General features: G+C 32.8%; 1 pseudogene; it reads right to left on the bottom strand.

The window, feature by feature from the left end:
• Window positions 1-7,716: 7,716 nt before the first annotated feature.
• LOC143387140 (cadherin-12-like) overlaps window positions 7,717-12,039 on the bottom strand; it is a 79,009-nt pseudogene continuing 74,686 nt past the window's right edge.

Here is a 12,039-nt window from a genome sequence, read left to right as displayed (position 1 = left end):
AACATAGCTCCATGCCTCTTACATGTAGGCAACATGAATAAACTCTCTTGCAAGAACTGCATAAGGATTTGGGGAAAATTAGGAATGTACAATAAGAAAACCTGAAAAACTAACTCAGCCAGAGGATAAAAGTTAATATCAACAGTGATGTCATTTGAATAGCATATCATTCTGATCTATGTGAAGAGAGTGGCACTTTATGTCTCTGTTCTTCCCCAGAACACATCCTCAGTCAAATCATGAAGTGAAAATATCTGACCAATACCCAGTGAGGGACAGTCCACAAAGCACCTGATCAGTAATCCTTCAGACTTCCAAGAACCTGTGAAGTAGAAATCTGAGAAACTGTCACAGCCATGAGAATCTTAGAGTGACCATATGCAATGACAACCCTGCATGGGATCCTGAACGGTGAAAGCACATTAGGTAAAAATAAGGAAAATACAGATTTTAATTGACTGAAAATTATCAGTACTGGTTCATGTCTGTAATCCCAGCAGCACAGGGAGCTGAGACAGGAGGATTTTGAGTTCAAATCCAGCCTCAACATAGTGAGGACTTAAGCAACTCAATGAGACCCTGTCTCTAAATAAAATACAAAATAGGGCTGTAGAAGTGGCTCAGTGGTCGAGTGCCCCTGAGTTCAATCTCTGGTACCCTAACAAAAAATTATGTAAGAGTAGGGGAAACTAAATATAGGGTATTTATATGTATATATACATATATGTTCATATTTATACATATATAAGTTTTCTGCACTTAGTAATTTTAAAAGTTTATTTTTAACAGTTGTTTTATTACTATAACAGCAATACAATGAGAGAGTGGCAATAGTATTGGAAATAAAGATTATTCATATCTCGGTGGAAGTATACTGACATAATAGGGCGAGTGATAGGAAGGTTTTGTGTGTGTGTGTGTGTGTGTGTGTGTGTGTGTGTGTGAAAGAGAGAGAGAGAGAGAGAGAGAGAGAGAGAGAGAGAGAGAGAGAGAGAAAACAAAGAGTTTAGAGTACATTAGAGTTCATTTAACAACAGAAATATTACATTCAGAAAGTGGAATATATAGATTTGGATCTAATGAATTCAAAGCCAATGAATTGCCAGGAGTATATATTTAGAAAGTAGCAAATACTACTTACTTATGAATATGTTTTATATATAAATATATAAATATATATATATATATATATATATATATATATATATATATGCTATAGGAATTATATGTATGTATATTGTGTATATAGATATACACACATAAATTTAAGAATTCTTTGAATGCTATTTTCTATAGAGATAAAAATTGCTTCATGAAAGAACTCCAAATGTTGATGATACCAAAACAAAGAAAGAAATAAAAACAGAGTGAGCACTCAGTGGAATTACCTCTGTAGAACATGTGAGGGTATAAAATACTTAAAAAAAAGAATGAACCGAGGGGTGGAAGCAGAATTTGAAGATGAGAGATGACAATGTGCTTAAAACCATGGAAATCACAGGAAGATGAAAGGAAAGGTCGTTGGAGGGTTTCAATTTTGAAGTTACTAGTGAGCTTCAAAAGAGACAGACTTTAGGCTGTTAGTCATGAATGAGTGAGGTAGGAGAGTACAGTACACTGTACCTCATTACTGACTGAAGTGTGCATTTCAGAATTCTGTTAGGGTCCTGGCTCTGCCACTTGCTTTTGTCTAAATAGAGGCCTTTCGTTACATTTTTAAACCTGATATACTAATTTACAAAATAATAATGATAATTAGTGTCTCATCAATGTATTCTAAGAATTAAATGTTTATAGTATAATTGTTAGCATAGTGTGTGCTCAGTAGAAACTCTATTTTAGTTGTTGATTCTTTAAAAATGGTTACAGAGCAGAAATTTGGAAAGAAAAATTTGATAATTGTTACTGACCATCTTAAATCATTCAGTGACCATATATATATAGTAATTTTCAATCAGGTCAAGCATCATATTCAGTGAATGATGTATTGGGAGAAATATAAGGTAAGTAAATTACTTTTGGAATTTGTATCTTTAGTGTTGCTAAAGGTTAAGGTAGAAGTGCACTCAAGGCAGCTAAAAAGAAATGACGTTGAACATAACTGCATTGAAAAATAAAGGCCAAGGTTGTATTTAGATGACTTATGTGAATGCAGAAAAAGGTATAATGCAAGGTGGTTTCATATATTTGGATTACTGGTAATACACACATGGATATCATCAATTTTGTAATAGAGTTCTATTTGTACTGGGGAAAAATATTGTGTCATTCAGTCTTGACTCTTGGGTAAGATATTGGATATCAGAAATAATAATGTTATTTTCTTGATTAAGTATAATAATATGTTGTATTATGAACCATAATTCCAAGAAGTTCCTGTTGTTTTTATTTTTCATTGTAGAGTAGTAAATAACAGTGTTGTGGTTGGAAAACCAGTGAGAAAATACCAAGAATGGAAGTTAACATTAGATTTATTTAACTCTCCATGAATAAAGAACTTTACTTCCTACTTATTTTTTATTTCTCAACTTTGCACAAGTTGTTTGGGTATCAGTACATCCCATAACATTAATTTTAAAGTGAGACAATAAAAAATGTGATTAAACACAAATACCTAAGGAATTTAAGAACTTTGGAAAAAATAGAGATTCAGACTGACTGTTATAAAAATATGTGCACTAAGAATTTCAAGAAACTTGAACAACGTGGTGGTTCATAATAAAATTTAGACTTATTAACATGCAATGGCTAATATATAAGTGTATTATTTATATAGTGTAACATATATTAACCAACCATAAGGATTTAGTCTCACTGTTTTATAACAAATGTCAGAGACAAATTATTAAGGTTTTCCAAGTCTTTATATAATTGTGACTGTTTATATGTCTCTGCCATAATTAGACAGAGTGATGAAGATAAATAACATAATGTTAAGGAAACAAATATTTATGAATCATCTAGATATGCTATTTTTATATTATTCGTATATGCACATCAGTGTATTTGTATTTTTACACAATAAAGAATGTGGCATATTGTCTAATAGCAGTCAAGAGTTTTGGGTAAATGACTGGAAGTTTGGTGGAACAGGGATGTGTGAAATTATAAACTCCAGAACTCATATTGCTGCTGTTTGAGATTCTATCTTCTCAACAGAACACTTAAAAGTTTCAGAATTTGTTCATATCATGTTTGGCAGAAAACTGAAATGAGATCTGAATTTGAAATGGAATACATTACAATTAAATCTATAGTTCTTTTTCCTGTACTCATTTGAAGCTCATAATGTATGAAAGAATAAAAAAGTGTAACTGTTTTTAAAAAGAAGCTACAATTAACATCATCACAGAAAATGAAGACTCATTTAAATATGACTCATCTAAATATAAGAGCAGAGCAAGCAGGAAAAAAGAGAACTACCAAGAAAATTATTATCACGAAAATAGGATAAAATATTAAAAGACACAAAATTAAATATAATACAATGAGCCATTACATCCAGACCACCAAACAAACAAACAAACAAAACAGCAACAAAATAATGAATACCAGAAAATCTGCCAGAAGTGAAGGTTCTGAGGCTGCATATTTACAGAAGCCCTCAAATATCTAGTCCTAAGAATTAGGAAATTCTCATCCTTGGCTCATTAGTATGAAATTTTGTAACTCAGAGGGTAAGAAAAAAATTTTAATATCATCCAACACAAACCATTTCACATACACATGAAAGAGTAGTGCAATCATATTTGTCTCTTCAGCTGAGTTGTATGCCAGAATATGATAGAATACTTAAAATAATGAGGAAGGAACGATTACAACAAGAACTGAATATCCGGACAAGCTGCTGTAGTTGAGGAGGCAAAAATAGATATTTTCAAGCAGGGGGTGATTTATACAATGATCCATTGTACAGGCATACTCTTCGGAAGGATACTGAGACTGTTTACTGATTTTTTTTATCACCTCGTTTTTATTTCTAGTCACAATTTGACCACCTCACATATAATACATACGCAGTTACATCTGTTATTAGTAATTCTCAGTTTTATACAATAGCTATTGAAAATTTTGCAAAGATTTCTATAGGGAATAGTGAATATCTTTTAATCTTTCCTTTTGATGATTTATTTTTCCTCTTTGCCTCAAGATCTGGGCTGTAGCTATTTTCATACTATTTTCTCTCTCTTCCTATGCACACCTAAAGAACTTCTGCATCTGTATTTTAAAAATGGCTCCTTTCTGTGATAGAAGTGGAAAATTTTAATGTATGATCAATCAACTACATACTTCAAAGATTTCTGTGATTTATGACTTAAAGATCTCTATGAGTCTCAAGATTTTTTTGTAATCCACAAATGATTTAATGGACTTGTGATTATAGCTAGAATTTAATAGCCAATTAATTTCAGAGGAAGCTTACAAAACATTAGGGTGCAACAAATTAAGTTTACCACAGTGACCACTAGAACATTGAGAGATGAAGAAGGAACTTGCCTCCTTGGACATTACTAGCCCGAGACAGAATTTGGTACAAAAGCAATTTTATATTATTTCTAGTGTATCAATCACAAAGTTTCACTGCTGGATGTTGATAAATATTCTTTGAATAAAATCAAAGGTAGTATATTTAAAAATTTATAAGTAACATACTTACTTATATATAATATGTACATATATATTTCTATAAAGATACATATGCAAGACAATAAAATTATAGTTTAATTATAGTTAATAGTCAATATTTACCCATATAAATAAAAATTATTAATAGTTTTATATTGCTTAAAGCTTGAATGAAGTTTTGTGATTGTTAATATAAATTTTTTTAAAAATTTGACTGGGTTTCTGGTTCAGTGAGAGAGTGCTTGCCTGCTACACTGAGGTACTGGGTTCTATATTCAGCAGCACATAAAAATAATTTAAAAATAAAGGTATTGTGTCCATCTACAACTAAAAAATATTTAAAAATAAAAATATTGATATATTAAATCTATTTTTTGTCATTGCATAAAAAGTATTCTGTAACACTTCTAATTAGTTAATACTAACAGATCTCTTTCCCCATATCGATTTTTCTAGTTTCCCATTGTAATGAAGATTATTTCCATCACTTTCTTTTGACATAATTGGGTGGTTGGCTATTAGAAATCAAATGCTTTTTTGGTTGAAAAAAAGTTTGCTGTGATTATCTGTATTATTGTTATATGCCAAATCCCTATGCTGAAATCTATCTCCTAATTTGTCTTTGCGACTGCATTCAATGCTAGGGACCTAGAAGAGATAAGTAAGGTAAAAAAAAGGTTACATGACTAAGACCAAATCTAATATTCAGAAGGTTCTTTTAAAAAAGTAAATAAAAACATAAACACAGAGTGAAGACAATGTAAAAATACAGAACAAAGAATTTATCCTAAAGCAAAGAGAAATGCCTCAGAAGAAACCAACCCTCCAGAACTGTAAGGAAAAGCACCTCTTGTTAAGCATTTCAATCTTTGATATTTTGTTAAAGTAGCCCTACCACACAAATAGTGTTGAAAATGTAAAAGAGATAGATGTCCTAAAAATAAAATTTATTAATATGATTAAAATAAGATCCACAAGTTTCATACTTTTGCTTAGTATTTTAGTCACATGGTTTCACATAATCTGCCCCTCCTAATTTTCTTCACGTCACATGGCTTCTGTTGAATGTAGATCCAATGATATTCCTTTACAAAATGTCAAATGCAATAATTTCTGCCAATAATAATCATTTCAAAAGGGAATGATATTGCACATTAACCTTCTTCAGGAGGTTTTTCTTCATTACATAGTGAATCATGTTGTGTGGGCAAATCTAGAAATTATCTTAATTTTTCTCTTGGGAAATATGATGATATTATAAGCTTCCTAAAAAAGTATGTAAATATTTCCCAAAGTGTACTATATTAGAAAGTATTATACTACATGAATATTGTAGTTCTCAGGAATGAGACTGAAGTAAAAACTGGGTGATCAGTAGAGGAAAGCAAGTTCGTCAGTCATTCCTCAGAAGGAGAAAAGGAAACTATGCAACTGGTAGAAAGAGGAAAAAGATGGGAAATGCAGATTTGAAGGATCCCATTGCCATAGCATCAATAATAGATAATTTTAAAGTAAGCATTTGTGTGTGCATATGGCTGAGTATAATTTACCAGTTATTCATATTTCCACGTGATTTTCCCATATGTGAATTCTTGGTTTTATGATCTTGTAAATGTTAAATATATTCATAGATATTTTAAAACTATAGTTAGATATTGATCTTAGATTTCAGATGGAACTACAACAACTTTAATTTTCTAATTATACATAGTGTTTATCTTTCAGAAGACACATTTATAGGTTTAATATTGAGAAATATACAACTTTAATTAGTTAATATCTGTTATGTGTATTTCTAAATAGTATACAATCCAGTTGAAATTAACATGAGTGAAGTTTACTAATATGCTCATTAAATTGAATATTTCTTAGGAACTTGTATCAAATTAAAAATCTATTTACAGGGAAGTTGTAAAGGATGATGAATCTGAGGATTGTTGTTTGTGAGATAGCAAAGAGTTAACTCTGAGCTGTAGTATAGAATGGCATTCACAAAGTACATGTTAGTAAGAGCATCAGCTGACTGATTTTGCATTTGTGTCCTTTTTAAGATTTAGTCATTGGATTCAACATTCTGAAGTCCCTGACTTATTTGTTCAATAACATAAAAAATATTTAGAGATGTATTGTACATCTAGCCTATGTTATTTGATATGTATTTTTTTCATTGGCCAAGAAAGAATCACTAGAATGTAATAAAAATCTAAGAAACTGTAATGAATTGCTCTTTCTCTATTTAATTTAATAGTTGTTGTTCCCTTTGAAAATATTCATAGAAATAGAAGCTGGTATTTTATCTACAACTGAGAGTTTAAATGATTTGGTGACTTTTTAAAACCAATTTCCACACACCACTACAGTATAAAACAAAACCAATATTTATTTTAATGTGGAATTTTAGCCCTGAGGCCTCCCTTTATAAAGAGGAATTTTTTTCCATTTCTTTTTTAAAATTTTATTTTTTTGGAAAAAACTAATATATTAATTAACATTCTTTAATATGAACTGATGTTACGATCAAACATGGCTTTTCAAATTCATGGGTTACATATTTAATTTGATATTATTATATTTATTTCAATTTTCTGAAAGGGTAGGAAAAGCAAATATGTCTTGGCATACAGTTTTAAAAAGAAACACCTTTGAATTATAAGAAGATGGAGATCAGAGTTTCCTTTTTGTCTCAAAAGGAATGAGAAGAGTCAGCAGGGTGCTATTGCTCCTTGAAGATGTCTTTGTTTATTCCTCTTTATCACTGAATCCTGCAACCACATCACAGCAGAGTGTAGGGTACACCACTTTAAATGATAAGAGTTTCAATAGACACTTTAGTGGAATTAAGAAAAATCTAACACTCTTCCACCGTGATGCCACATAGCTATCTTCGTTGTAGGTTGTCATGTCAGTAAATTGTATTTAATAGGCCTGAGCTTGTCTCAGCGTGTTTCTGAAATAACAAAACAAAACAAAGCAAGTACATATTATAGGATTTATCTTGTGACAACAGAATAAACCAAAACTGACAGTGTGATAAATACAGCCACTTGCTAGAAACCAGATCATCAAAAGAATCCTGCATTATAAAGCCTGTGTGTGTGCGCGCATTGATGTCTACTTGTGTTGCTCCTGTTAAAAAATCTCTCCTCCTCTGCACCTAGCCTCTGCCTCTCCCTAAGTGACTTTGTCGGGGTTGTAGCTCTCTTGTTCACGGAACATGTCAGCAAGGACCTTGAAGCCCGCTCCCCAGTCTGCCGGGTAGTCGTAGTCCTGGTCAGCATCAGTGGCCAGCGAGTCAATGGAGCTGAGCGACCTGGCTAGCGACCCTGCGCCCTCGTAGGGGAAGGTGGCCAGCGAGTCATAGGGCGGGGCAGCAGGGTCCAGGTCGTGCTCCTGCAGCCTCTGATGGATGAAGTCCCTGATGTCCGTGCTGTCTTCCACCGGGGGCCTCTGGCGGGGCAGGCAAAGTGAGTCTGGCTTGATATCCCTGCGGATTTTGTTTTCTTCGACTGCTGTCGGGTTTCTCAGCGCCCCATGTCGAAGGCCTGCGGGTCCTCCTCTCCACCTCCTTCGTTGTCATAGTGAATAACGTTGTCTCTTATGTCTTCCTTGGAGGTCATCAAGGTATCCTTCTTCCTCTGCCTGCGCAATGCGATGTACAGCACAACTATGGCTGAGAGGAGACAAATTGCAATTGGGGAAAAGAAGGCAGATGAGTCATTTATCATTCCAAGAAAGTTAAAATTGATCAAGGCATGCTGTTTCCAATCTTAGATTAAAAACACTACAATCAATAGGAGCACGTATGTGTTTATGTTTTTCTCATTGTCTGAAGTCAACAACTTTATTTGGAAATGATAACAAGAAACCACAGAACAGTTATTCAAAATATCATTTTTGCCCTTATATTTCCATATTTTAGATTTCAGTTTGACAAAAATGCCGGGGTGGGTGGGGGTGGGGATGTTCTAACCATACAGAGTTTTAGGAATTGATACCAAAAAAAAAAAAAAACTTAAATATCATCATCATCTGCAAGATGTAATTATCATGGTTAATTTCCAAATTGTAGTATTCTCATTTGGAAATTGGAAATTTGTGTTTTTAATAAAATTAATAATTTTTTGAGGTAATCAATTAAAAATAATTAGGGGAGCAAAATCCTTTTGATTTACAATGGAAGAGTCTGGAAGACTCTTGTCATAAAACTAGAGAGTAGAGAAGAATACATCATGATGAAAGTAGGTTATTTCACTTTCTCCAAAATTAGAGTCAGGGCATTGGAAGAAGGGAGGGAACCTAGGGAGGACTTCTGTACACTGAGACTTTGAGAGAAGTTTAGCAGCTCTGCACTTTCCCTATGACTTAGAGAATCCCCAAACCTAAGAGACTGTTGTTTGATTGCTTGGGGAGTATGTGAGAGACTGAAAGCCTCATAGAGAATTCCTGAATGCAAACTGGTTTAGGAGTCATCATGGCAGTAAAGCAGACTATTATAGACTTCCCTGAAGTCCACCTAAAATAAAATCAAGTAACACTGAATTCTTGGGCTTCCCATCAACTCACAAAGGAAATGAAAATGGCAGACCTAGTGAAGTCTGTGATTGGTTACAGAAGTCAAAGAATAGTGGATATTTAAGCAGACACCATGGAAAGATGAAGAGTGCCAATATTCACTACTCTGTTCGAGTGAATTCACAGCCTCTAGAATAGCACAGGTATTTTGCAGGCATTAGGAAGCATAGAATGAAGGAGTGCATGGTAGATTTCAGGGCTTTGTAATGATGAGCAGACATGTTACTTGCTACCCTGTTTCAAGGTAGCAATACAAATAGACCAATACACTCCCAATGTGCCTTCTCATTTTAATCAATTAAAAATAATTAGGGGAGCAAAATCCTTTTTACTTATGTTGGAAGAGTTTGGAAGACTGTTGTCATAGAACTATAGAGTTCTTTCATCATGATGAAACTCGGTTTTTTCTCCCCAGGCAATCAAACAAGTCTCCTAGGTTTTGGGATTCCCTAAGTCATAGGGAAAGTGCAGAGCTGCTAAATTGCTATGGAATTACTCTGGCATTCCAGTAGTCACAAGACAAATGAGCAGAATGAGAAAGGAACACTTGATTTGAACTTAAACCTAATTGATTATGTTCAATTCCAGATGTTAGAATTTTTTTGAATGTGCTCTTTTAAGTTTTATATCAACAGCACAAATAGATACTAATAATTATTTATTATAAATTATAAGGACATAATATTTCATTATGCTTATGAAAGTTATTTAGATGTAATTAATAATACACATGTAAATTGGACTACAACTTTATCATTCAAGACAGCATGAACATTTGACTCAAGGCATGTTCTCACAAGGTATCATCGAATTTCTTACTCCATGTTCTACCTTCTACAAGTGGTTTAACAGTTTTGCTTTCTATCCTATAGTTACTAGAAAGTGTTCATTTTTTTCAGAATATTTTTTCCTGAATGGAAAATATGCATATACAAACTTATCCCACAGTGCCCAGCAGTGTTTCTGTTGTAATTTGATTTTAAAGAAGTGATGCAAAATTGAAATCTTTCTGTACTAGTGTGAATATGGCAATAAATTAGAAAGTGAAATAGAAAAGTTGAACAGTTGATGGGAGAGGCAAAGCCCTGAAATTGGTTGACAGTCACTATCACAGAGATGGTGAACACATTTTACTTCAGTCCTTTTCCTTTGTTGTGTGCCTAGATATTTTAGTCAGTTTTCTTCAGAGTAGGAATAGTTAAAATTTTGATGTGAGGGTATGTGGGAAAATTGGAAGAAGAATTGCTTCTGAAAGGCAGTTTTAACTGAAGAAAATAAAATTTGGGGATTCCTTTATATTCTATTTTTTTACTGCCCTTTTCTTTCTTCTCTTTTCAGAATTTGAGAGCTTTTGTTCACCTAGTACATTTCTTAGAAGACTATAGGATCTTTTATTCAATTGTAGTAATTACTAGAATATAAAATGAATTGAGAAATTGTTGCCAAAAAATAGATATTTTTAGAGAGAATCTCATTTTGCAAAGGCCACAAACTTGAAAATCCAGTTTTATATTTTAAATTATGTGACTTATGAGGGATTAAATAAAAATATATCTCATAAAATATTGTAATATAGATAAATTATAACAAGAAGTGACAGCTCACTGAACAAAAATCTATTTACATGGTAAACTGAGAGGGAGAGCATGCCCGCTCAAGAAAGAGAGAGAGAGACAGACAGAGATAGAGACATAGGAGTGTGTGAGAGAGAACTTTATTAATGTTAAAACTAACCTAAAAGTATAACGATACATAGTAGGATTGCAATTAAAGTGCCAGTGCTCAATCCAACAGGCAGAAAAATTGCTTCCACATTACAAGACAGGATGGTACCGTCAGAGTCACACCTACAAACACGAATAGTCATTGTGTTTGTACTGCTCTGGACAGGGTAGCTGCTGTCTTCTATTACAACAGGGAGGAAATACAACTCTTACTGTCTGCTGCTGTATCCATTTCTTCTGGTTTCAATTCCAGCTGTGTTGTCTACAAAACAGGACATTCAGATAACATGGTTACTGTGAGTTTCACTTCAATTCTTTAAGTTGGTATCCACTAAGTATAAGAAGACCTTTTTGAATTGGTAAAATGCAACCTTATATTAGTTATGTCATATATCATCATGAAAGCTGCCAGAAAAATAATCCTTAAAGAAGGAGGAAACACTAATCTTGTCTGCTGCAAGAATTAGCTTTCGTATTTGAAAAAAAATACAGAATGTTTTATGAGAAAAGAAGTCGTTGGGTTACTCTTTTTTCTTTTCTTATATGAAAATGTCATTGAGGAAAAGAATATTTCCACACATATTAGCATAACAAAAAAATTAAAGCATTAATCTGTTGAATATCTTATATAAGAATCTATTCTTTAAAATTCATTAAAAATCTATTGACGGAGGCTATGGTTGTAGCTCAGTGGTGGAGTTCTTGCTTGCCTAGCATGTGAGGCATTGGGTTCTATTTCAGAACCACATTAAAAAAAATAATTAATTAATTAAAGGTATTGTGTCCATCTGCAGCTAAAAAGAATATTTTTTAAAAAATCTATTGACTCTTTCAGATTAAACTTGTGATTTTTCCTGTGTTTTACATGGATCATTTATACATAAACAAATAAACATGTTTATATACGGACCCCCCATATTCACACATTCCATAGCCATGGATTGAAAATTTGAGAAAACAAGCAATGGAAAAAAATTTCCATTGCTATACATAAAGAGTAAAATTGACTGTTTATTTTTGTATCATTTACATTGTGTTAGGTATAATAAGTAACATAGAGATGATTTGAATTTTTCAGAAGGCTGTGCACAGATTATGTGTAAATACTATGAAATGC

The sequence above is a fragment of the Callospermophilus lateralis genome, unplaced genomic scaffold (genome assembly GCF_048772815.1).
Source record: "Callospermophilus lateralis isolate mCalLat2 unplaced genomic scaffold, mCalLat2.hap1 Scaffold_929, whole genome shotgun sequence".
Lineage (NCBI taxonomy): Eukaryota > Metazoa > Chordata > Mammalia > Rodentia > Sciuridae > Callospermophilus > Callospermophilus lateralis.
The sequence above is the reverse complement of the archived record's forward strand: the minus strand, read 5'-3'. Positions and strand labels throughout refer to the sequence as shown.